The sequence below is a fragment of the Eleutherodactylus coqui genome, unplaced genomic scaffold (genome assembly GCF_035609145.1).
Source record: "Eleutherodactylus coqui strain aEleCoq1 unplaced genomic scaffold, aEleCoq1.hap1 HAP1_SCAFFOLD_44, whole genome shotgun sequence".
Lineage (NCBI taxonomy): Eukaryota > Metazoa > Chordata > Amphibia > Anura > Eleutherodactylidae > Eleutherodactylus > Eleutherodactylus coqui.
The window spans coordinates 1,255,155-1,282,952 of NW_027101695.1; the positions used below are offsets into that span (position 1 = coordinate 1,255,155).

The window sequence follows — 27,798 nt, forward strand, 5'->3', positions numbered from 1 at the left end:
TGTAATTGACAAATTGTAAGAATGAATGTATGTCTTCTCACAAAGGAAATGTTATTTCTAATACCAATGTTATCTGCTTTTCTTCTGATCTAGAACTATTATGTACAGCCAACGCAACGTGACCATGAATTATTTATGCAATATCAGATTCCGACACTCACCTACCGTCATCGGAACAACATCTGCTCGTAACAGGAAGCGAATACGTCCAGCAGGCTTGTTGCCAATCTTGATATCCATGTATACCTGGGGGTTAGCTCGTACCTTTTTAGCAGGTGGCTCTCCCTGCAAGTAATAAAGAAGATAAAAGAAAAAAAGAGGCACGAGATGACAGACACTAAATACATTTACAGGCATGCATGTTCGGCTGTAGGGGTTGCCTGGTTATCGGATAACAATTTCTCCTACAGGTCCAACTGTTCTAGAAATAACTAAATCAGCTGTACTTACCCTTCCATTGCCATGGTGATGAGCCCAACCGTGCTCCCGATGTTAAGTTAAGGAAGACATCAACAGATATCCTCTGACCGCTGCAGCCAATTGTAAATCGCAGTAAGTAACACTATTACAAACTCCTGGCATCATGGTGCCGGGATGTGAGTGTTGATGCCAGGAGAGCGGGCAGTGACATTACAGAAGTCAGGTGATAACCTGTGACGACATCTTCCACTTCAAACAGCGGGTGGATGGTGGTGCTGCAGTGATGGGTCCCTGCGGCAGATGACGGGTAAGTACAGCTACTTATGTTATGTTAGCACAGTTAGTGCTATGGGTGAACATTGTCCAGTAACCATCAAACACTTAGGATACCTCCACATAGAATGTATTGTCCAGATTTTTTTTTTTTACTTTATTTTCTTTATTAAGGAAAATTTGCACAGTACATAATAAAATCATATGGTAAACAAACTCGATATTACAAATAGTACATACTGTGTTGTAACTTGCTTAAACGTAATAACATAACATATTCCTTGTACATTTTTTCTTTTAGGTTGCGATAAACTTAAACAATTAAACTCAAACCGTCCATGCCTATTGGATGAATTCTTTATGAGATAAAGCTCTGCGTTTGCTATTTGCTTAGTAAATGGGGACACAGGAGAGCGTGTGGGGGGGGGGGTGGAGAGAGGGAACATGAGTCTGGGAGTTCATTCTACAGATAAAGTGGAATTGGTATCTAGCCAGATATCCCATATTTTTTTTAATTTGTTTGGGCAGCCTCTGTTTTGGTAAATAATTTTTTCGTAGGAGATTACTGTATTCACCGACCGAACCCAACATGAGATCGTAGGGATTCCCGCAGCTATCCAATAAGTAGCTATTGTTTTACGCGCCAAGAATAAGGTCTTCTGTAGGAAAATGCGGGTGTGGTACGGCCATTCCTCTTCCTCCAATAGGCCAAATAGGATCGGTATTGTCCAGATTTTGGTGCAAATTCACGGCAGATTACAACCCTAAACATTTGACGTGCTGAGATCCATAGTGAAAGCCCACCGCATAAGTTGACATACTGCGGATTTAAAATTCGCACTGCGGGTCAATTAACAATCGTCAGGATGTGGATAAGATGAGACTTCTTATAATCTCATCCACTTCGTCTGTATTGTAATATGCTGCGGATTTTCCGCACGCAAATCCATGGTAGAAAATATGCCGCTTATATGCCACATGTGAAGATACTTTTTCCCTAGGATAAGAGTTAAGGTAATAAGATTTAAGGTTTTGTATCCTCCTAATATCTGTACTTGGAGCTATGATTATTATAGGACCAGTACCTCTTGTGCTGCAGGTTTAGGAGCTTCTGTCCCCTCAGCCTGTTCGCTCTCCTCCAGTGTTTTACCAGAAAATCTTTTGAGCCAGTCGTCATCAGACCAAACTAGAATAAAAAAAATGAAGTGTAAACTTTAGAACATGGAAGTAAAGTAGACATTTGTAAAGGCCCATTTATACACAACGACCTGAGCGATTATCGCTGTGTCATTTACAGCGCAATATGCAGAAGGCAAGCGGGGTGACTTAGAAAGAGTCAGCTCTTCTCACCTGGTCAGTCAGAGCAGCAGGTGTAATTCATGGGATGGAATGAGGGTTGAGTATCCTCCCAACTCTTCCCCAAGCGGCTCCAGGACCCTCTCCATGCTGGACTGAGACACAACACGGCTTTCTTCTATGTTTAAACACTATGGGGCTGATTTATTAAGACCAGTAACTGTAACCAGTAATGTAACTTTATGTCCTGTGGCATTAAGGGTAAGAGGTCTATGCCACTTAATACAAGTGTCTTGGGCGGCTCATGTGCCAGAAGAAGAAATCGTTACCAGCTATGAGGAAGTTCCCTGGTGTAAATTCTACTAAATATAGTGGGTGCCCCCACTTACTTCTCTAAAAGTGTGGAGTGTGGTGCAAAAATCCCAAAAGTTACAAGTCTTAGTGCTGGCTATATTTGTGCACAAAATCAGCTACTTATTTTTTCCCAACATTTGTCCAAGTTGCCACCCCGCCATAACATCATTTTTTCTCATAATTAAAATTGCCAGTAAAAAATTATTACCCGCACCGGCCTCTAGATGTAATTACTGGCCAGGCCGGTCATTTACCAGGAGGGTGGCAACCCTAGTAATGGATGGGACATACTGGGAGATGAGGGGACAGTAATGAATGTGACACATGGGGAGATGAGGGGACGGTAATGAATGTGACACATGGGGAGATGAGGGGACGGTAATGAATGTGACACATGGGGAGATGAGGGGACGGTAATGAATGTGACACATGGGGAGATGAGGGGACGGTAATGAATGTGACACATGGGGAGATGAGGGGACGGTAATGAATGTGACACATGGGGAGATGAGGGGACGGTAATGAATGTGACACATGGGGAGATGAGGGGACGGTAATGAATGTGACACATGGGGAGATGAGGGGACGGTAATGAATGTGACACATGGGGAGATGAGGGGACGGTAATGAATGTGACACATGGGGAGATGAGGGGACGGTAATGAATGTGACACATGGGGAGATGAGGGGACGGTAATGAATCTGACATATGGGGAGATGAGGGGACGGTAATGAATGTAACACATGGGGAGATGAGGAGACGGTATTGAATGTAACACATGGGGAGATGAGGGGACAGTAATGAATGTGACATATGGGGAGATGAGGGGACAGTAATGAATGTAACATATGGGGAGATGAGGGGACAGTAAGGAATGTAACATATGGGGAGATGAGGGGACAGTAAGGAATGTAACATATGGGGAGATGAGGGGACAGTAATGAATGTAACACATGGGGAGATGAGGGGACAGTAAGGAATGTAACATATGGGGAGATGAGGGGACAGTAAGGAATGTAACATATGGGGAGATGAGGGGACAGTAAGGAATGTAACATATGGGGAGATGAGGGGACCGTAATGAATGTAACATATGGGGAGATGAGGGGACAGTAATGAATGTAACATATGGGGAGATGAGGAGACGGTATTGAATGTAACACATGGGGAGATAAGGGGACAGTAATGAATGTGACACATGGGGAGATGAGGGGACAGTAATGAATGTAACACATGGGGAGATGAGGGGACAGTAATGAATGTAACACATGGGGAGATGAGGGGACAGTAATGAATGTAACACATGGGGAGATGAGGGGACAGTAATGAATGTAACACATGGGGAGATGAGGGGACAGTAAGGAATGTAACATATGGGGAGATGAGGGGACAGTAATGAATGTAACATATGGGGAGATGAGGGGACAGTAAGGAATGTAACATATGGGGAGATGAGGGGACAGTAAGGAATGTAACATATGGGGAGATGAGGGGACAGTAAGGAATGTAACATATGGGGAGATGAGGGGACAGTAATGAATGTAACATATGGGGAGATGAGGGGACAGTAATGAATGTAACATATGGGGAGATGAGGGGACAGTAATGAATGTAACATATGGGGAGATGAGGGGACAGTAATGAATGTAACATATGGGGAGATGAGAGGACAGTAATGAATGTAACATATGGGGAGATGAGGGGACAGTAATGAATGTAACATATGGGGAGATGAGGGGACAGTAATGAATGTAACATATGGGGAGATGAGGGGACAGTAAGGAATGTAACATATGGGGAGATGAGGGGACAGTAATGAATGTGACTCATGGTGAGATGAGGGGACAGTAAGGATATGTTCACAAGGTGGATTCCACCTGGAATTCCATTCTGCTGCAGTTTTTGCCGTGGATCCACACGTGGCTGCAGCCATCAGTGGGAAAAATTTGCGAGCACGTTTTTTGACGTGTATTCAAGAAAAAAAAGTCGTATGTTACTTCTTCATGCGGATCCATGAAAAAATGTGTCAGACATTCAGTACGCGGATTTTGCCCACTGACAGATCTAAATCCACATATTGATCACGAGCAAAAGCCATAAATAGTGCCAAATGGTATCAGATAGAATGCCCTCATAGTGACCCATAGAGAGCGACCCAATAAATAGGGCAAGATACTGAATGCCACCCGAGTGCTACACAGAGTGCCCTCATAAATAGTATCAGATAGAGTGTCCCCACAAATAGTGCTAGACAGAGCGCCCCCATTAATAGTGCTAGATAGAGTGCCCCCATAAACAGTGTACACAGGCAGCTTGCGTGCCCCTATGAACAGCTCGATCACACATGCCTGACAGTGACCCTATAAAGAGTAGCAGCCATAGTGTCCCAGTAAACAGTTCAACCCCAACAACAGCCCCGTTCACAATATCAGAGCACTGCACAGTGCCAGCCACGGGGTGCCCACGTTAGCAGTGCCATATGACAGAATTGGAGGCAGGTTCACACGGATGGTATATTGATAGAATATCTCATCATTGTCTGATTAGTGAGGGGTCCGCTGTTGGGACCCCTACAATCCCCACACCTTGCTGTAAAGGAAGTGCAGCTGCATTCACCAGCATTATTATGAGAAAAAAGCTAAAGGGACAGTTGAGCCGTTACCCGGGGGGTGCAGACATCCATGGATATCACATAGCATCAGATATCACATAATATGCCATCAATGACATTATGTGTTGGGTAGGATTATCCCTTCAAATGCAGTTTAATAAGCAGACACTAGAGGGAGGCACTGAGCCAACATAGTTAATACACTACATAGCTGTGCCATCTATAGACATCAATGCCCTCCTCATCTGCGTTCTTGCGTTGTGGCACATGTGGACGATAGTGATTATCATCCATATGTAAAGAGACCGTCCTTAAAGGGGTTTTTTAACGGCCAATTTTTGGTTTAACATTTTTCTTTTTTTTCTCCCCATTAAAAAAAAACAAAAAAAAAAAAACATACCTTATTTATTTGTCCGGCAACATATCCACCTGAGGGCTTGATTTTTACGGACAAGTTGTATGTTTCAATTGTATTATTTAATGTACCACATAATGTACTGAAAAGCTTTTAAAGGGGTTGTCCCGCGCCGAAACGTTTTTTTTTTAAATTCAATAGGCCCCCCGTTCGGCGCGAGACAAACCCAATGCATGGGTTAAAAAAAACAAAAACGTTTAGTACTTACCCGAATCCCCGCGCTGCGGCGACTTCTTATTTACCTTACCAAGATGGCCGCCGGGATCTTCACCCACGATGCACCGCCGTCTTCTCCCATGGTGCACCGTGGGCTCTGTGCGGTCCATTGCCGATTCCAGCCTCCTGATTGACTGGAATCGGCACACGTGACGGGGCGGAGCTACGAGGACCAGGTCTCTGGCACGAGCGGCCCCATTCACCAGGGAGAAGACAGGACTGCGCAAGCGCGTCTAATCAGGCGATTAGACGCTGAAATTAGACGGCACCATGGCGACGGGGACGCTAGCAATGGAGCAGGTAAGTGAATAACTTCTGTATGGCTCATAATTAATGCACGATGTACATTACAAAGTGCATTAAAGGGGTTGTCCCACGCCGAAACGGTTTTTTTTTTTTTTCAACAGCCCCCCCCCCCCCCCCGTTCGGCGCGAGACAAACCCGATGCGGGGACCTAAAAAAAAATCCGCACAGCGCTTACCTGAATCCCCGCGCTCCGGTGACTTCTTACTTACCGGTTGAAGATGGCCGCCGGGATCTTCTCCCTCGGTGGACCGCAGCTCTTCTGTGCGGTCCATTGCCGATTCCAGCCTCCTGATTGGCTGGAATTGGCACGTGACGGGGCGGAAAACACGGAGCCGGCATCCGGCACGAGCGGCCCCATTGAGAAAAGAAGAAGACCCAGACTGCGCAAGCGCGTCTAATTTGGCGATTAGATGCTGAAAATTAGACGGCACCATGGAGACGAGGACGCTAGCAACGGAACAGGAAAGTGAATAACTTCTTATAACTTCTGTATGGCTCATAATTAATGCACAATGTACATTACAAAGTGCATTAATATGGCCATACAGAAGTGTATAACCCCACTTGCTTTCGCGGGACAACCCCTTTAAACATTTCTAAGTGAGCTGAAATGAAAAACAAACCCTCAGGTTTGCCATTTTTTGTAAAGGGGGGGGGGGGGTTACAGTAAACAACCTGCAGCTAAAATGACATGTTGACTTTATTTTGTCAGAATAATTACAACAATATCAGATGTATCTAGTTTAGAGATGAGTGAACTAGGGTACTCGAGATGCTCGTTACTCGAGACGATCACCACGCGGTACTGGAGTCAATTGCATTTCCTTCCTCGCATGTTTAGCGCCATTTTCTAGCCATTAAAGAGAGAAGGCATTACCACTTCCTGCTGTGACGTGCCCCCCTTCCCCCAGTAGTGAGTGGCTGGGCCGATCAGGTGACCGCCGAATACTTAAACTGGTCCCGCCCGCGGCTCGCCTCAGACGCATGCTGGCAGGGGTTAGGGAAAGTGCTGCTGCTGATATAGGGACAGTGTTAGAGTAGGATCCTGTCGTCAAGAACCCCAACGGTCCTTCTTAGGGCTACTCCACATCGTCTGCATTACTGTTGTTGCTGGCTGGGAGCAGTAGTGCACCAATTTTTTTTTTAACCATCTCGGGCTGTGCAGGCCATTTCAACTTTAGCGTTCTCAGTCTGCAGTGTATTACGCAGAGTTTAGGGACGGAGCTGCCTATACAGGGAAAGTTTTACAGTACTCCTGATCCTCTGTGCAAGAACCCCAACGGTCCTTCTTAGGGCTACATCTGACCGTGTGCATTATAGTTGTGGCTGGCTGGTAGCAGTAGTGCATCAAGTTTTGTATTACGCATCTAGGCCTGTTCCCAGCCTTGCAGTTATAGCGTTCTCAGCCTGCAGTGCATAACGCAGAGTTTAGGGACAGAGCTGCTTCTATAGGGAAAGTTATACAGTCCTCATCCTCCGTACAAGAACCCCAACGGTCCTTCTTAGGGCTGGGTTCACACAGGGCGGATTTGCCGCAGTTTTTCCGTTGCGGTTTGGCCGCAGAAGAAATGCTTCTGCGGCAAAACGACTTCAAAAGGTTAATTTTGGCTTGCGTATTTTCCTGTGGAAAAATCCGCAAGCATTCTTTTCCGCAGTTTTTTTAAAAGTTTTTGCCGAGTATTTTGGTAGGGATTTTGCTGCGTCCATAGAGGTCTATGGAAAAAAGAGCTGCGGAAAAGACAGAAGAGTGGACATGCTGCATCTTTGAAAAACGCTCCGCAGTTGCATTTACGCACTGCGGCTGTGCGGAAAAAATCCGCCCTGTGAGAACAGCTTTTTTGCAAAACTCATTTGTGCTGTATTGCACTGCAAAGGCAGCGGTTTTGCCGCAGTGCGAATATGTAACGGCAATCCGCGGCAAAACCGCAGCAAATCCGCCCTGTGTGAACCCAGGCTAACATTTCCTAGCCTACTGCAAACAACTTCAGTTATACCGTTCTGTGTCTGCAGTGCATTAGACAGAGGTCTCACCGCTAAACAGTACTGTAATATTTCCTGGGCCACTGCAAAATATTTCAGCTCTGCCGCTGTGCAGAGCGTCTCACCATACCCTTTTCTTGGTGGGGTTGAGATAGCCACAGTTACCAGCACTATCCACTGGCTTTAGAGTCTTCTCCCACTCCATACAGCCTCTATTATCTACAAATCTCTGCGAGCAGTAAATTACCCCTAGGTATCAGCGCAAGACAGCGGGTTAATTTTTTCAAGTCACAGCATAGCATTCCACTATCTACAAGTCTCTGTGTGCGGTGAATTAAGCCATAGTTGTCAGTGCTGTACAGTCGGCTAATTAATTTGGGCCCTGCTCTATTTTTAATCCGCCATGATGAGGAGTAGGGGTAAGGGTCGAGGGCACGGACATCCAAGTGAGGGTGTGGGTCATCAGATTAATCACCAATAGAACATATATATGACCATTTGGGACGCCAACTCCCACAGCCCACGAGTTTGCATGATCTAGAGCAGTGGTCCCCAACCTTTTTGGCACTAGGGACCGGCTTCAAGCAAGACCATTTTTACAAGGCCCGGCAGAGTGGGGCGGGACATGGGTGGGGCTTTGGTTATATGGGGCGGGGTTATGAAGGGGGCAGTATAATATATCCCCCCCCAGCCTGGCAGCACACACATAGAGCAGTATATAATGTATTTCCCCCTGCCCCCCCAGCACACACACAGGGCAGCAAAAATTTATTCCCCCCCCCCCCCAAGCACACACATAGGGCAGCATATAATTTATCTCCCCCCCCCCCAGTAATAGGAAGCCCCCACTCCTCAGTAATAAGCAGCCCCCCCCCCAGTAATAGGCAGCCTCCTCCACAGTAATAAGCACCCCCCACCCCAGTAATAGGCAGCCACCACCTCTCAGAAATAAACAGCCCCCCTAGTAATAAGCACCCCCCCCAACCCATATACTTACCTCCTCCCTGCTGTCAGCGTCGCTCCCTCTCTAATTGCCCTGAGCACACTGTAGTCAGTGTGTAGCCTGGCATGCTTCCTCCCCGAGTCCTCTCCTGCGGAACTAATGAGCAGGGGAGGAGGATCCTGACGTCAGTGTGCGCTGGATCAGTGGGAATAGCGCGATTACCAGCGGGGAGCTGCGGCACCTGAGCTGGTAATCGGTTTAGTGGTGAGCGGCGTCGGCACGCCGCACATGACACGAGGCAGTGGGCCTTGTGTTTAGAACAAAACTTCCCGCCGATGCCGCGGACCGGCGCTAAACACCTAAAGAAAGGCAGTACAACAGGGTACTAGAGCCTCCATGCCCACTGTATCACATGCTGTATCCCAGCTAGAGGTAGTACAACAGGGTACTAGAGCCTCCATGCCCATCCATATTGCATCTTGTATCCAAGCTAGAGGCGGTACAACAGAGTACTAAGCCACCATGCCAGCCCGTATCACATCTTGTATTCAAGCTAGAGGTGGTACAACAGGGTACTAGAGTCTCCATGCCCGCCTGTATCATACCTTGTATCATAGCTAGAGGCAGTACAACAGGGTACTAGAGTCTCCTTTCCGGCAAAAAAACAAAAAAGAAAAACAAGCACTCAGAGGATCCATTGATGGAAAAATAAAAAACATAATGTCTCCTGGAATGCAGCGACTGAAAAGTAAGTATAAAAAATACAAATTCAAAGCGCATCAATTCTGCTATAGATTTTTTTGGTTGGGTTTCTTACAGCGTTAATCATCAGCATAAATGACACAAAACATTTTTTCCACGGGCCGTAACGATTACGATGATACCAAAACTTTTTTTTTTGTTTTTTTCACTTTTTCGCAATAAAAACCCTTTTTTGGAAATTATTTTCTTTTTCTAAATCGCGGCATTCAAAGTCCTATAACTTTTATTTTTCCATGGACGGAGCTCGGTGAGGGCTTATTTTTTGCGAGACGAGCAGTAGTTTTTACTGGTACCATTTTGGGGTACATACGGATTTTTTGATCACTTTTATTGCGTTTTTTGGGAGGCAAAATACTAAAAATTAGCATGTTGCCTCAGTTTTTTGCGTTTAACGCTTTTTGCCGTGCAGGATAAAAACCATGTTTGATTTATTCTACAAGTCTTTATGGACACGACGATACCAAATATGTGGGGTTTTTTATGCTAATATGAGAAAAAGCATTTAAAAAGTGGCAGGGAAGGAGATGCCCTCCCCACTGTTGCAGCGGGACGCCGGCTATGACTGACAGCCAGCTCCTCATATGTGATCTCGCGCTATCCCCAGGACGTAAGTTTACGCCCTGTCGCAGGAAGTACCCTGCTGCCAGGACGTAAACTTACGCCCTGGGGCGGGAAGGGGTTAATTAAAAAAAAAAAAAAAGTAGTATAGCAAAAAAAAAACAAAAAAAAAAAAAACCCTACACAAGTTTGGTATCGTATAGAATAAAGTTATCATGTCATTTTTGTATGTTGTAGAAACAAGACCACTGAAAGATGGCAGAATGTCAATTTTTTCCCCATTTCACTGCATTAGGAATTTTTTTAAAGTTTTTCAGTACCTTATATGGTACATTAAATAACACCATTGAAAAATACAACTCGTCCCGCAAAAAACAAGCCCTCATACAGCGACGTCGATGGATAAACAAAGGAGTTATGATTTTATAAAAGGGGGAGGAAAAAACAAACATGATAACAAAGGATGGCGTCCTGCCTCCCTCACACAGGCGATATTTTTGGCTTTAGGCGCAGCCTCTCACACGGCCTCAGACTGCTGCGATTTCCGTGTCTGGTCTATTTTTGAGCGTGTAGTGCTCCTCAATGACGAGGACTGCTGAAAGCCAGTGAAAACGTAACGTGCGGCAAAGCGCCGGAATTTAAATTGCGCTGCTTTCCCGCGTTCCTGTGTGAGGGAGGGGCTAAAAGCAGCCGGGTGCATATTTACTGTGGGATCCGCCTGTAGTTGCCATTTGAGTGGGCCTGCCCTTACTACCATCAGCTTGGTCCAAGGCCTTTCTTCCCCTCAGGTAACGCTGACCACAGTACACATCACCGTGTTCCCTGCCGCAGGCACTCCCCTCCTGTGCCGCTCACGTCCCCATATGAGCCGCACTACCCTCAGCCGCCAGAGGAGGCACGTTACCTTGTTCACGTGAGACAACCGTACCACGTGATGTAATGGGTCAGGTGCTTCATCACGTGTTGTGGTGACGTAAGAGGACCTTACGGAGAGGGAAAGGTAATGGGCTCCGCACTCCTCAGAGAGGCTGGCGGTTCATTCATAGCCGGTATATTGGGGGCACCATGCAGCGCAGTGCATTGTGGGTGCCTGGATGTGGAGAGCCCTTCATACACGCCTGCTGAACGAGGGATGCGTCTAGCATTAACCCCTTCCTGCATGCTGGAGGCGGGATGTCTGGTATTAACCCCTTCATACACGGATATGCTTCTACTCTTGTTTCTCTATAGACCCCTGTAGCCTAATATCAGAGCAGGGCACGTATATTGGTGGCTGCCTGTCTGGTCGTTTAGTATAATTGGCCGCCCATATGGCTATCAGAGTGCTGCTGACGGGCGCAGGAACGCTGTAGTGTCGATGCACCTTCATTCTTCTGCTTGGCAGAAGTACTGGCAGTGAGATTCCTACTGGCTGGGCAGTAAGGCCTCCTTCCAACGAGCGCTGACGGGCTCCGCCGCGTAATATTCCGCAGTGAAGCCCGTCACGGCGCCCCATACTTACCAGCGGAAGATAGCGTGAAGACGCTTCCCCGCCCACCGCCGTCGCGTCATGTGACACGCCCACCACGTCACATGACGCGCGGCGGTAGGTGGGGGAAGCGTTTTTTCACGCTATCTTCCGCTGGTTGCAGTGGGAGATAGCGTGAATGGACGGCTTCCATTGACTGCAATGGAAGCCGTCAGCGCGTACACCCGCAGCAAATAGAACATGCTGCGGGTGAGGACGGGAGATTTCATGGTGCGTAATTCCGCGGTGGAATTACGCATCGTGAGCATTGAGCTATTAGGTTCAATAGAACCTAATAGCAGGGGGCAAAGCAGCGGATCTTTGCCGCGGATTTACGCGGCGTAAATCCGTTCGTGGGAAGGAGGCCTAATGGTGTATCGTGGTCATACTACATCATACGGCCAAAGGCTGTACAGTTAGAGCTTCCCAAAGCAGAGCGCATGACGGTCCTAGAGGTGCAAAGGAAGAACAATGGTGGCGCCCGACTGTCCTGCATACGTTCTTGTGCGGAATCAGGAATGCGCCTTTCCTTCCAGTTATGGCTGTGGCTCAGGGCTTATTCAGACGACCGTATATCGGCCGGGTATTCACGCCGGCCGATATACGGCGTCTCTCTCTGCAGGGGGAGGAGGCTGGAAGAGCCGGGAGCAGTGCTCTGACCTCCCGCCCCCTCTCCGCCCCTCCACACTATTTGCAATGAGGGGAGATGGGACAGGGCGGAGCTAATTCCAGGAACTTAGCCCCCGCCTCCATCCTGCCCCTTCTCATTGCAGATAGTGGAGAGGGGGCAGGAGCTCAGTGCAGTGCTCCCGCCTCTTCCAACCTTCTCCCCCTGCAGAGAGGGACACCGTATATCGGCCGGCGTGAATACGCTTACAAATAAAGAACGTATCCAGCTGCCTACACGCGGGTGAGTGCGATCTCAGGTGGAGAAATTCGGCCCCATATTGCGCTCGTCAATGTGAATTTTCACAGCAACGTGAGGCATTTTACTGACAAAAGTGTCTCCCATCCTTTCTGTGGAGCAGTGATCCTCCGCCAAGTGTTACCATTGTTTTCAATGGGTAACCTCGCATCACACTTACGTACACCTCGCACGCCGTGCAATGCAGTTTCCTGTTCCATTGAAAACAGTGGGTGAAGCGTTCCAAGGGTCGCAAAAATATAGCACATTGTTTCCTGCACCGCATTGTTAACAACTCACTGCAGGACGCACAGATCTGGCGCTACTATTGTTCTGGATTATGATTTTCTCCAGCAGGCTTCGGGGTATTTTGCCGCTTCCGAATTGTATCGTGTGCACACATCATCGAACCAGATCAGACACAAATGCTGGTCTAAAACTGGGAGAGTCTCTACAATGTATAGAGGCTCAAGCCTTTTATTATAACACATGACAACCGCCCTTCAATGGGCGTGCAACAGATTACATCAGTAACATATAAGATTATCATTTGTCGGATCATATAGAATCTCCCACCTCTCTGCCCACCCTCTTCCAAGTGCTGATGTAGCATGGACCTTTGTCCTAGCTCCAGTCATGTCTGTGTATAAGCAAGTCTTATCAACATGTGCTCAGGCTGAAGCAATTCCTTTGTTTGTAGAAGTTTCAGGATGGGAGGGGTGAAGAAGTGCTAGTTCAACACTCAGTGTTGTACACAAATATACATGTAACACTATGACCCTTAACTCTTAGAGGCTTCTTGTGCAATTCCTATGTACTTAGCTAACATTAACATCATACATCCATTGTCTAGCAAATACCATGATTAGATTGTGTGTGTGTCCTTTAAACTCCACAGAGCTAAGAGTCATTACAACAGCAAAATACATTTCGTTTATACAAATCGATAGACATTTTATACCAGCAATCATAATGTCTATCACACTATGAGGCCCATTTTTTTGAATGGAGTCCTATACGTGAGCGATCGCAGCGAGTCGTATCTTTTCCTGTTCCTCGGAACGCATCGCCCATTCCTTTCAATGGAACAGTAAAACACATGACACAGTGTGCAATGTGAGGAATCCCACTGAAAACAATGGGAACCGCTCATCCTCCGACGTGGCAGAGGATCGCTGCTTTACTGAAGTGATGGGAGGCGGTTTTGCCATAAAAACATTTGGCATCGCGGTGAGAATGCACGTTAGCGAGCGCAATATTGGGCTGAGAAACTCCGGATGATATCCGCCCGCCCATGTGCAGGTAGCCTAAAGTAAATCTTATGGATTGCTTTTTTGTACATGTATGATAAATGTTAATAACATATATATTCTTTTATAAATGTATAGATTCTTTGGTGTCTTCCGTTATATATTTGATAACTATCAAAAAATGACATAAACCCCTTAACAACACAGGATGTAAGATTACGTCCTCCACGTTTGGGGTATCCATTGAGGGAGATCATGGGGTGATTCCCTTTCATACAGCGCAGGTGCCAGCTGTTTCTGACATCCGCCTGCAACATCCATCGGCCAATGTTCCAGCGGGCCGTGCGGGTGTCATGGCAGCTTGGGGCCTTCTTGAAGGCCCCAGGACTGTATTAGCAAAATGCCTATCAAACCATGCCTGAGGCATGGCTTGATAGGATGCCTGTTAGGCCTCAGTCAGACGGGCGATTTTTCGCACAATTTGCGCATGCGTCTGGCGATTTTTTTTTTTTTTAAACCATTGCTTTGCAATGGTATCGGACACATGAGCGCTTTTTATGCGCTCATCCGATAAATTATAGAACAGAAATCGCAGTTCGCACCTATGTGCGATCTGCGATTCCTGTTCTCTTCTCTATATGCGCTCAACGGGGCTGGCGGCAGCAGCGACGACCCCATTGAGAACATATAGAAGACAAATCATTCTTCTCTGCCACAGCTGTAACAGCTGTGGCAGAGAAGAACGATGTTTGCCCATTGAATTCAATGGAGCTGGCAATACAGCCGGCTCCATTGAAAGCAATGGGCTGCCGGACAGCGCTGGATGAATTGTCGGGAAGGGCTTAAATATATAAGCCCTTCCCTGCAATTCATCCAGAAATGTGTTAAAATAAAAAATATATATATACTCACCTTGTCCCAGGAGTCGGAGTTCAGCACGGCCGGCCTGCAGTGGGTGTGAAGGGGGTGTGACTCAAAGCTGCCCCTGATTGGCTCAGGGCTGAGCCAATCAGGGGCAGGTCTGACTCACACCCACTGCAGGCCGGCCGCGCTGAACTCCATCTGCCGGGACAAGGTAAGTATATATATTTTTTTTATTTTAACACATTTCTGGATGAATTGCAGGGAAGGGCTTATATATTTAAGCCCTTCCCGACAATTCATCCCGCACTCGCCCACAGCACATTGCTTTCATAGAGCCGGCTGTATTGCCGGCTCCATTGAATGCAATGCGCTGGACAGCTCCAGCCTGTTTCTAATGAAACGCGGCTAGGAGCAGCTTTTCGGGCGATTTTTGGGCATCGGTCACGCGATTTGCGGATGCGCATCCATCATGCGATCCGCAAACCGTGCGAAAAAACGCCCGTGTGACTAAGGCCTTAGAATGCGGTATGATGTTATGCTATGACAGTACATCGTACTGCAGGAGCGATCAAAACATCACTAGTTCTTGTTCCCTCGGGGGACTTAAAAAAAAAAAAAAAATGTCATTTAAAAAAAGTTTTACTAATTATGAAAAAAAAAAACGGTAATAAAAGTTAAAAAAATCCTTTTGCTATTTTATAATAAAAGAATCGAAATAATAAAACAAGAATACATGTTTGGTATCGCTGTGCCTGCAAAAGTCCGATCTATCAATGTAAAACATTATATACTCCGCATGGTGAACGTCGTCAGAAAAAAAATAAAGAATGCCAGAATTGCACTTTTATGGTCACTTCGTCTCCAAGAAAAAATGTAATAAAAAGTCATATGTACTCCAGAATGGTACCAACGAAAACTACAGGACATCTCGCAGAATATGAGATGTAGCATAACAATGTCAACGGAAAAACTAAAAAGTTATAGCTGTCAGAAAATGGCAGCAGATAGTAATTTTAAAAATTTTTTAATAAAAGCAATACAACAACAAAAACTTGGTAAATTTGGTATCCTAGTAATCGTACTGACCCTTAAAATAAAGTTATCAGGTCATTTTTGTTGCAATGTTTACACCGTAGAAAGAAGACGCAATCAAAGATGGCGGAATTTAAAATAAAAGAGTTATGATTTTTTAAAATTGGGGAGGAAAAAACAAAAATGGGGGAAAAAAAGGTGACAGTCCCTAACCCCTTCCCTCTATATGACGTACATTTACATCATGCAGCATTGGGGTATTATGAAGAGAGATTGTGGGGCGCCTGCTGTTTATTACAGCTGACACCCGCGGGCAATAGCTGCAATCAGCAGCACAGCCAATCGCGGTTTTTAACCCTTTAACGCCCCGTGTGAGATTGCAGGAAGCTGTGCTGGTGGCAGCCAGGGATGGATTGATAGGCTGCCTGTCAGATTGCAGTATGATGTAATGCCATGGCAGGAGCGATCAAGTTGTGGTCCTAAAAAAAAAAAAAGTTAAAATCAGATCAATAAAGTTTTACTAATTGTGTAAAAAAAAAAAAAAAATTATAATAAAAATTTAAATCACCCTCCTTTTGCCATATCTATAATAAAATCTAAATCATAAAACAAAAATACATAATTGGTATCGCTGCGTCTGTAAAAGTCTGATCTATTTACAGCGCATTATTTACAGCACACGGTGAACTTCGTCCGGAAAAGAAAAAAGAACATCAGAAATGCACTTTTTCAGTCACCATCTCCCAGAAAAAATGCAATAAAAAAGCGATCAAAAAGTCTTATGTATTCCGAAATGGTACGAACATAAACTACAGGATGTCTCGCCAGAAATGAGCCCATACTCAACTATGTCGATGGAAAAATAAAAACGTTTTTTGCAGCAGAGAATAATTCTAAAAAATTAAATGTCTTGTATTTTTTTCTTAGTAGTACAGCAAAAAAACACTATAAAAGTTTGGTATAATAATAGTAGTGACTCATAGAATAAGGTTATTGTGTCATTTTTGTTGTAGCTAGAAACAGGGTGCACTGAAAGATGGCGGAATGACGTGGGGGTTTTTTTGTTTTTTTTTAAATTTTACTCCACTTAGAATTTTTTAAACATTTTTCAGCACCTTATAAGGTACATTAAATAGCACCATTGAAAAATACAACTCGTCCCGCAAAAAACAAGCCCTCATACATGGACAAATAAGGGAGATACAATTTTTTAAAAGGGGGGAGGAAGAAACAAAAGTAGAAAAAAAAGGCGCTGCATCATTAAGGGGTTAAAAGAGAATTATTTTTTTCCCTTTAACAAAAATATTCCATAGGGTGCGTTCAGACGCAGCTGCAGATTTACACCAACGTTACGGAAACGGTGCGGATTTCACCCTTTCCATAGAAGGGGTAAAGTCCGCTGCAGATCTGCACCAAGAATGATACGGAAATGATGCAGACTTTCCACTAGGTGTGAACGTACCCATAAATGGATTCTAATTAGTGATCTTTATCTCTAGCACGTTCATATAGCAGTGCAGTAGTCGGTGTATGACTGGATACGCAGATAACATCACACTAACGTCTGTTTGTCATTCTTACAGGATGAAACATTTATCGTCTCTGACAATCTGCCCGCATCTCTGGCGCTCCATGCCATGCCATCTCTCTGAGCTCCGCCTGGATTATGTTCTGGCAGGTGGTCAGTCCTTTCGGTTGGTTTGGTTTTGGTGTATTTTTTGTTTCTTTTATAAGTGTAACATATTCCTGATAACAAGTAAATGTACTACGTTTGTCCCCCTTTGTGACTGCAAACTTCTTGCAAATTCGTGACTGGAAAACTCTGTAGCTTATCTCCCGCAGCCTCATTTTAGCACCCTTACTTTTTCCGGAACACATTAGGCCTCATGTCCTCGGAGCGGAATCCGACCCTGCTTACCCGTTCGGGTCTTCTGTGTGTCTGTCCGGATCTTCAATTTTCTTCACTGCAGATGTGTGCAGGAGCGCCGGCCATCGCACATGTGCAGTGGAGATTTTTTTTAAACTCCTGCTTTACCGTGGGAACCGCACTGCAATGGAGCATGCTGCGACTTGTTTTCTGTGCTAAAAGGTCAGCAAAACAAATCTGCATGCTTTTACCCCTTAGTGACGGCCCCATAGTGTTTTTACATCCTAGCTAAGTGGGCTTTAATCCCAGAGGACGTAAAAACATGCATCTTCTAAGGATTAAAGCCCCATGGGCTGTGGACGTGACAGCTCCATGTTGTCGGTTCCAGGGGGTAGCTGACAACATGGAGCAATCATGAGGGCCCACGGGGAGCCCCCACCCAGCAATGCGATCGGTGCTATCCGATGGATGGCGCCGATCGCAATAAGGTAAATAAAAAGTTAAAGTTTCAGCTCCCCTCACAGAATGTACCCACGAGGGAGGCTAAAACTACTCACCTCCATCCTGCGTGATGTCCGGCGACGATCTGGGCGGGAGCGGACCCTCCGGCGTCTTCTGCGCATGTGCGCCTTAGTTAAAATGGTGATGCATGTGCAGATAACCAGATCGCCATGGGGCATTTGAAATCTCCTGTTTTCCGGCTACTGAAGGTAGCCGGGAGGCAGGAGATGTTGCCGGGCTCCGTGATCGCCGCTATCCAATGGATATCCTATAAGTCTTCAGTAGGGGCAAAAAATAATGACCTTATTTATGGAGAATGAACGTCTCTAGAGAGCTCAAACACCTTTGAGACGCCTCAGAGATTCCTATTACCAACATGTTAGAATCCAAGCAATCCCTGAGTCAAGGTAAAAACCCTGCAACTCTCCGACTGCTCAGCGCCCATCAGTCCTGGGCAGGTACTTAGTGAGTATGCTCGCTCATCTCTACGCTTAAGTAATACGGATATGCCCCCTTGTTTCTTCTGCCCATGAACATATTACATATATCATATCTGCACTTGTATTTTTATATAGAGTCTCGGTCAACACAGTCAATAGCAAGTCAGGACCCCAATGCTGAGATTACAGAGGCAGTGGCACCAATCTAGCATTGCGTCCCATTCACAATGTTTCCCCCATACAGGGGTTCCCCAATAGCATCCTTATTTCAGAACATTCAGTGTTGAGATATTACAATCTCCTCTGAGCATCCCCAGTCCTCCGAGAACAAGACCTTCACACATATGGTGCGTCCGCTACCTTTAGATGGCGCTTTCCCTCCTACCTTTATATCTCAAGTCACTTCCCAAGATACTTTAGGCTGTATTCACACGGGGCGGTTGGAGTTCAGTAAAAAACAACATTGACCAAACTGCCCACGTTTTTGCTACGGCTTTGATGCAATTGTGGTGAAAACTGAAACCGCATCAAAACCGCGGCAACAACATAAGCAGTTTTCCTGCTGCGGTTTTGTACATTGTTTCCACCATAAATCCCGGCCAGCGGCCATATTTACCTATACAGCGGTACCTCGGGTTACGAGTGCCTTGGCTGGAGAGTTTTTCACGTGCGAGCAGGCTCTTTCCCTAAGGCCTCATGTCCACGGGGAAAATCGGGCCCGCTACGGATTCTACATGTAGAATCTGCAGCGGGTCCCTCCTGCCCCGCGGACATGAGCGCTGAAAATACAAATAAATGACAATAAACTCACCTCCCATCCGCTCCGTTTCTTCTCTTCGCGGCGGCGTCATCTTCTCTCGTCGCGGCCGGATCTTCATTCTTCGGCTCGGCGGATGTGCACGATGACGTCGGTGACGTGCCCCGCGCATGCGCCGGGCCGAAGCAAAATGATCCGGCCGCGGCTGAGAGAGGATGGCGCGGCGCCGAAGAGAAGAACCGGAGCGGGTAAGTAAAATGTGATTTTTGTGTCCCGCGGATCCGGACGGCTTCCATAGGCTTCAATAGAAGCCCGCGGGAGACCCGCATGAAAATGGAGCATGGTCCAGATTTTTTCATGCTCCATTTTTTTTTAAATCACTTTTATTGACGATCCGCGGGTATTTATCTACCCGCGGGTGGTCAATGCATCCCTATGGGGTGCGGATCCGCGCGCGGGAGAAGAGTTAAAATCCGCTACGGATTTTAATTCTTCTTTTCCCCGTGGACATGAGCCCTAATTTTTGCTCCAATTTCCGAGCAAAAATTCGGGATACAAGCCTGCTTGCAAGTCAAAAACTCACAAGCTAAGGCTCGGGGGGGAGCGGGAGTTTCTATACTCACCTGTCGCCGGCGTGTCGTCTTCCCAATGGTCTGCAGGCTGTCACTCCCTCCTCTACGCTGACAGAGAATTGCTTTCTGGATCTGGGGCTTAAATGTCCTGCCTCCAGCAAGCATTGAATTTAATAAATGGTAGAGCGCTGCCTGTGATTGGCTGAGCACTGTGACCAATCATAGGCATCGCTCAGCTGTTCAATAAATGGCTGAGCGCTGCCTGTGATTGGCTGAGCACTCAGCCAATCAGACGCAGCCCTTTCAGCAGCGGGGATTTTAAGTCCCTGCCTGCTGAAAAGCTTCACAGCCGTGCGGGGAGAAGACAGGCCAGTATAGATTTTACTTTTTACTACAGCTAGGGATGATTTTTTAGGCTTCGATTTAAAGCCCTTCCCCTAAAATTACTGCAGGTGTGACGGCAGGGCATTGCAGTGGCCCCCGGATCCCCCACAAGCTGGGAGCGCCTCACACGGAGAGTATGTGTGTAATACGCACCAAGACGGTGCACGCCGCTGTCTGTTTTGCGCTCACATTCTGTCCGCTGTCCCCGGAGGCACAAATAGAGCCATGTAGCGGTTGTTACCGGGTCTTACACACTCCACACAGTAAAGCCGCTGCTCATTTACATGTGAAGGTACACTTGTTTTACAGCCCCAAAATACCAGAATTTCTGCCTAATAGTCTCAGCATTGTGATGCCCTTTAAGGCTCATTCACACGAGCGTGCGGGAAATCGCTGGGTGTATAAGGGGGCGACCTGCTGATTGGAGGTCTCACTGCTCAGAGCCCACCGATCTAGAGAACAGGACTCCGATGTCCCCCTCTGCCCGGCACTTCAGGGGTCGCCCCTCCCCCGCAGGGACACCATTGTGGCTGGCCACGAATCAGCTTCAGTGTGGCTGATGGACGGGCGGTGCGGCTACCTCGGCAGCCCCATGTAAAGTGACAGGTGTCAGCGCACAGCGTGATCCAGCCAGTTACCTCCTCACACAGGATTACCAGTGTGACCGCCATACCGCCACATACTGCATATCTCACACATGCCGTCCTGCACGGTCTTCCTGGTTTCCCGCTGTCACCCGGCGGCATGGTGTATAAATGCCACAATAATTGTGCCCAGAGGTTTATATGCCACCATGGGAAACAGGGCTGCAGTGCAGACAATACACCACAACATGCCGGGTCCTGGAGAGGCCGTGAGAACTGCGAGCAGCACAACACAGAGGGGGATTACATCTAACGCCATATCATACACACTACAGCACACAATACACAGGAGGGCGCCCCCTGGGGGAAGAGCCACAACTGCATGAGAGCGCTAACCATGAGGGAATACTAGCGCCCCTCACAGGAGCCGGCCGCGTCCCCCCTGTCAGCGCTGAGCTGCCGCTACAGGACGCTGCCAGCCTGACGGGCCTCCACGGATGAAGTTACCTCACGAGCCGCATCCTCCCGCCGCGCGGTCGGCCTCTGCTGACTGGATGCGCGCGGGCCGACCTCTGAAAGCCGCCTGCTGTGTCTTTCTCTCTCTCTCCCCCCGAATCCATAAAACCTATGTCCCGCCCACCACTTCCGGTTGGAGCCCCGATGAAGTGCAGGAATGTTCTGGAAGGAGGACGGCGGGTTTCCTGCTCCATGAGCCCCACGTGATCGGCTCCTTTCCCGCGCAGTGAGCTCTCTGCACTGAGGGGGGAAGCGTGAAAGGCGGCTGCGAGCTGAGGTGCCGGACAAGAGGCTTCACGGACTATGAGTGGGCTCCGTGCTCGGCTTATTAGACTGCTTTCTCATTGGCAGCAGTGTATGAAGAGACGGCCTGGTGTCAGTACAGCTGCTTGTGGGGCATTATGTGTCTAGGAAGTTGGGTGGGAAACAGTCAGCCATCTTGGAGGTAATCGGTGAGCCCCTCGCATTACTGACCGATACAAGCAGATGTGTCATATGGCCGAGACAACTACAGTTTGTGGTCAGCTGATAAGGGCTATGTGATATTATTCAACTAAACCACCGAAACAGAAATACTGGGGTGGTGCGGTGCATAGCTCTACAGCTGCGTCCCCGAGGTGGTGCGTTGTGTGGCCCCGGTGGCTGCGTCCCCGGGGTGGTGCGGTGCGTGGCCCCCGCCGGCTGCGTCCCCGGGGTGGTGCGGTGCGTGGCCCCCGCCGGCTGCGTCCCCGGGGTTGGGCGGTGCGTGGCCCCCGCTGGCTGCGTCCCCAAGGTTGGAGTTTTGCTCTGTATGGCTTGTGGTCGCTGCTCCTTGCTGCTCACCCTTCACCCCCATTGACCCCAATGATATGGTTGGATGACGACACAAGATCTCTGCTGGCCCGGCTACAGTCTGCTGTCACCTTCGGGGCCTGAAGGAACAAAAATGGCTGAACCACTTCCCTGCCCGCCTGATGCAGACTGTTCACAGTACTCATCCGTAGCCTAAACCAGAGTTGCACAACCATATTTGTGCACACAATATGCTGAAAATAGAACCCATTGTTTCTTTCCCCCTCCATCCTCTCCCCAGTGGGTTCGTTCACACGCACGTATTTGGCGCTCGTGCACAATGCGGTTGTGCAATAAAAATGTGCAGCCTTTTCTATCTCTCCGTGCATTTGTGCATAGAGAGAACATTTGGAACTCCTGAAGCTATCAGCCATTTAAATGGCTGAGAGCATTGGTGCATGTTTTTTTTTTTGTTTTTTTTTGCATGCAATTGCGCACATCTTGCGTAGTTTACAGTGCATTTTGCATGGGCAAATCCCACTTCGCAAATACGCTTACACTACGCTCTGATCGGACTTGGCAGCACTGGTTACTCCGCAGGTGTGATGTCTTAGACTAATGCAGTGTGCAGCAGGCGGTCCGAGAAGCTGGGCGGCCATCTTCAGGTCTCCAGGTCTGCTTTAGGGGTTTTCTCACTAGACAGTATATCCCATCTGCACAGGACCCCCAGTGAACAGCGCACTCTGAACGCACTGTGACTGGAGTAGCGGTGCGCATGCTTAAGCGCCATTTCACTCCCTTCTATAAGATGAATGGAGGTTGCTGAGCGCAAAAAAGCGATAGTCACGCATGTACACCGCTGCTCCATTCCACGAGGCATTCAGGGGGGATGCTGCTCTCTGGACCGCTGGGGGGTCTCAGCCGTTGGATCCTCAGTGATTAGACATCTGCAATACTGTGGGGTTTTCCAGAACTGAATTATTAAGCCAAGGATACAGACCTAATTTCTCCCCCAGATTTTTGATTTCAATAAATTGTAACTTGCCCAACTTTCAATAAATCATAACTAATTTTCTGCTGCCGTTGTATGAGGGCTTGTTTTGTTTTGTGGGAGTTGTATTTTTTAATGGCACTATTCAAGCCCTATAGAGGTATAAAAAGTCCATGTGCACTAATTATGTCCCATGTGAAAGGTTGCTTAATAGCAAGTAGAGCCAGGCTTCCACTAAATATAGCAACTACAGAGCCACACACTCCCACCCCAAACCGCAACTACAGAGCCACACACTCCCACCCCAAACCGCAACTACAGAGCCACACACTCCCACCCCAAACCGCAACTACAGAGCCACACACTCCCACCCCAAACTGCAACTACAGAGCCTTTACTTTTTGCAGTAATAAAAAGTTTTTTTCTTTTAGTCCTTTTAAGGGGATTTGAACTTGTGATTGTTTGATCACTCTTACAGTATAATGCAATACCATAGTATTGCATTATGCCACATTTTGACAGGCTTTGTGGATCTTTATTTGCAATTTCGTGGGGTACTGGTGGATTATGTCGCTATGAAGCTAGGGATTTGACAGTAGGAACACCCCTGTCACACCCCTAGCTCCCGATTGGCTCAATGCTTTAAGGTGCTAGGAGCGTGTGGAAGTATTTTTGCCTGCCCTGCCCTGTTATGGTAAGGGGTTAGTTTTCCCCTTAGGCTTAGCTTATTTGCTGTAAATGCTGCCATGTTACAGCATTTACAGCGAATAAGCGAAGCCAAACAGGAAAACTAACCCCTAACCAGGCAGGGCAGGCAAAAGTACTTCCACATGCTGCAGCCATCAGTCAGTGCTCGTTGTGGGCCGGTCTGCCGCCGGCGGTGTGCTCTGTGGCGCCCCGCTAATTCACAGTTGTGGTCTGCTGTCCCTCAGCCAGCGCCACTCCTGCTTTGGCCACTGTCTCCTCGTGCTGTGTGTAACGGCACTTGGGGTATTTCAGAGGCTGGCAGTCGCAGCCTCTGCACTGTCCTCTGGTGCCTCCAGCCTCTGGCAGCTGTGCAGCTCGATGCAGTCCTCTCTGTCGCTTCCCAGGCTCGGCGCTGTCCTCTGCCGCCACTGCTCCCAGCCACACCGCAGTCCTCTGTCCCCAGCCAATCAGAAGTTGACAGGTGTATTATGTCGCCACCCCTTACTTCCGGTGACGACATAATACACCAATACCATTTAGTGGAAACCTTGTGGCTCTGTAGTTGCTGTTTAGTAGGGGGTGGACGTTGTAGCTCTGTATTTGTTGTATAGGGAGAGACCTCGGGGCTCTGTAGTTTGGGGGGGCGGGGGGACCTTGGGGCTCTGTAGTTATATTTAGTGGAAACCTTCTTGTTGTATATGCTATTATGGGGGAAGGGTGGGGAACCTTGGGGCTCTGTAATTGCAGCATGTGACTGCAGCATGTAAAGGGCTGTCACCATGGGTCCCCCCAGAATGTGATCAGGGAGTCCTGATGGGTCTCTGTGGAAGTCCCCTAAAGAGACAAAACGAAAAAAAAAATTGTTAAAAATTATTTAAAAAATAAAATAAATAAAATTAAATTAAAAACACTTGTCTGCCTTTACTTTATGAAAAATTAAAAATACAATTACACATGTGGTATCCCTGCGTCGTAATGACCCAGAGAAGGAAGTTAGTACATTATTTAACCCCTTAATGACACGGTCCCTTTTTTTCTTCTTTCCCCAATTGTTTTTTTCCTCCCCCCGTTTAAAAAATCATAACTCCTTTATTTATCCTTCGACGTCGCTGTATGAGGGCTTGTTTCTTGCGGAACGAGTTATATTTTTCAATGGTGCTATTTAAAGTACCATATAATGTACTGAAAAACTTTTACAAAAATCTAAGTGGAGTAAAATGAAAGAAAAATGACATTCCACCATCTTTCAGTGCGTCTTGCTTCTATGGTAGAGAAACTGCAACAAAAATGACCTGATAACTTTATTCTATGGGTCAGTACGATTACTATGATACCAAATGTGTAAACTTTTTTTTACTATAGCACTTGTATTTTTTTGCAAAGACATTTCATTTTTTAAAATTATTTTCTGCTGCATCTTCTGCGCGCAATAACTTCTTTATTTTTCCATCGACATACTTGAGCAAGGGCTCGTTTTTTGCGGGACGTCCTGTAGTTAACGTTGGTACCATTTTGGAATACATACGACTTTTTGATCACTTTTTATTGCATTTTTTCTGGGAGACAGGGTGACTGAAAAAGTGCAGTTCTGGCGTTCTTTATTTTTTTTTTCGGATTACGTTCACCATGGGGGGTAAATAATGCACTATTTTGATAGATCAGACATTTACGGACGCGGCGATACCAAATATGTATTTTTCTTTTATGATTTAGATTTTTTATTATAGATATGGCAAAAGGAGGGGGATTTAACTTGTATTACTTTTTTTCCCTAATCTCCCTACAAATTTTTTCACAAAAGTTATGCAATACATTATATATACCCAAAAATGATGCCATCAAAAAGTACAACTTCTCCAGCAAAAAAACAAGCCCTCACATGGCCGTGTCAATGGAAAAATGAAAAAGTTATAGCTCTTGGAACGCGACTGCAAAATTAGTTAAAATTAAATGATTGTCCAATTTAAAAAAACCTGCCCTGATGGGCACGACAGGGGGGTAGGAAACCCGCCACTCAAGGGGTTAATGTTTTCCACCTATCATAAATAGAGAGTGGGTCACGGCTTATCTTGGCCGACAGCAAGTGTGTGTAAAGTGCTGATATTAGTCCTCTAGGTCCCTGTAATTTAAGAATACCTACTGTTGGGTATTTGGAGATTTTGGTAGAATTCGGTGGAAATTCTGCATTCAAAGCATGTCTCAACTGAAAGTACCTGAAAAGTTGAAGTCTAGGTACTTTTAGATTCTCTCGTAATTGTATATAGGACAGCAGTATATTATCCTCGTATATATCTCCTAGAGTTTGTATCCCTAGTTTAACCCAGTATCCAACACCCTGCATCATCTTGAGTGAGGGCAAAGTAGGGTTATTCCATAAAGGAGTGTCAGTCATTGTATCTGTGTATTGTTGGATACGCTTTGCTGCGCGCCACACAGGGCCACTTTATGCATGGTTATAAGTCTTGATGATTTTCTAAAATCTGGATGTTCCAAAAACCCAATTAGATTCTGACCCTCTAACTCATCGGCTAGGTAATGATCTGTTATTGGCATCTCTTCCCAAAATGAACCAATCCCTGAGATTACGTAACTGTCTTGCTATGTAATACACTTTAAAGTCGGATAACGCCATTCCGGCTTGGTTTTTAGGGCGTTGTAGTGCAGTGAGTTTAAGCTTGGAGTGAGACGGGCCCCAAACAAATCTAATACCGACAGTTTAAGGTTTGGAAGAAACTTTCTGGAACTTTAACCGACATATGTTGTAACGAATATAAACATTTGGGTTGGATTACCATCCTAATAAGGTTTATACGACCTGCCACGGATATAGGTAATTTCCACCAGGCCTTCATTTTCGTTTGTATTAGGTTTTGCAGCGGACTTGTATTTTTTATGGTCTTGCACTATATTAATTCCTACATACTTGAATTTGGTTATTTCCAATATACCACAGGCTGACACATCAGAAATTGTGGTCGCGTTTTGGGCTGTATACATTATTGCAGATTTGGACCAGTGTATATAAAGTCCAGAATGTTGAGAGAGAGTCTATTATCTCAAGGGCTTGTGAGAAGGAATGCTCTGGGTTACGGAGGAAAAGAACCATATCATCTGCATATAGACCAACTTTACTCTCTCTACCCCTCCAACTCACTCCCGTAACCGCAGAAGTATTGCGCAAACGGATGGCCAGTGCCTCAATTGCTATTGCAAAAAGGGAGGGAGACAAAGGACATCCCTGACGCGTCCCCCGAGACAGTAGAAAGTTCGCCGAAGATATACCGTTTACTATAACGTTGGCTGTGGGGGATTCATACAGTAACCTGATCCACCCTAGGAATCGGGACCAGAAACCAAAATGTATCAAACATGCCTCCAGGAAACTCCACTCCAATGAGTCAAATGCTTTTTTTGTATCTAGTGACACTACTGCCCAAGGCATATCATGCAGTCTCCCTATTTATACAATTGTTTGGACTCTGCGTATATTTATTGTGGTTGATTTTCCGGGCATAAACCCTATCTAGTCTTCATGGATTATGGAAAGGATTACTTGGTTAAGTCTAGTAGCCAGTATTTCTGTCAATATTTTATAATCCACATTAGGCAGTGATATTGGCCTATATGAGTCACAATTATCGGGTTCTTTACCAGGTTTCAACAACGCGATTATAGACGCTTTATAAAAGGAGGGTGGGAGGGAATTTCCCTGATAAACCCGCTGCAGAGTATCATATAGTATTGGAGAAAGCTGTTCTATATATTTATGATCTACCCCCAAGAGGAGGCCATCTGGCCCAGGGGACTTATTTAGTGCCATATCCATGATAGCTTGATGGATTTCCTCTAATGTTATTGGGGCATCTAAGGCCTCATGTCAACGGGGAAAATCAGGCCCGCTACGGATTCTCCATGGAGAATCCGTAGCGGGTCCCTCCTCCCCCGCGGACATGAGCGCTGAAAATAAGAATAAACTTACCCGCAGAGGACCGGGCAGGTCTTCTCTTCTTCGCGGCCGGATCTTCTTTCTGCGGCC

General features: G+C 46.6%; 1 long non-coding RNA gene across 2 annotated transcripts in view; it reads right to left on the reverse strand.

The window, feature by feature from the left end:
* LOC136590858 (uncharacterized) overlaps window positions 1-21,391 on the reverse strand; it is a 32,980-nt gene extending 11,589 nt beyond the window's left edge. Inside the window, exons 1-3 of one of the 2 annotated variants that reach the window (XR_010787762.1) lie at window positions 21,305-21,391; window positions 1,779-1,879; window positions 162-285 (exon numbers count right to left, since the gene is read on the reverse strand). This is a non-coding gene — a long non-coding RNA (uncharacterized lncRNA). The remainder of the gene's footprint in view (window positions 1-161; window positions 286-1,778; window positions 1,880-21,304) is intronic. The other variant, XR_010787763.1, reaches the window with a different exon arrangement.
* Window positions 21,392-27,798: the final 6,407 nt, after the last annotated feature.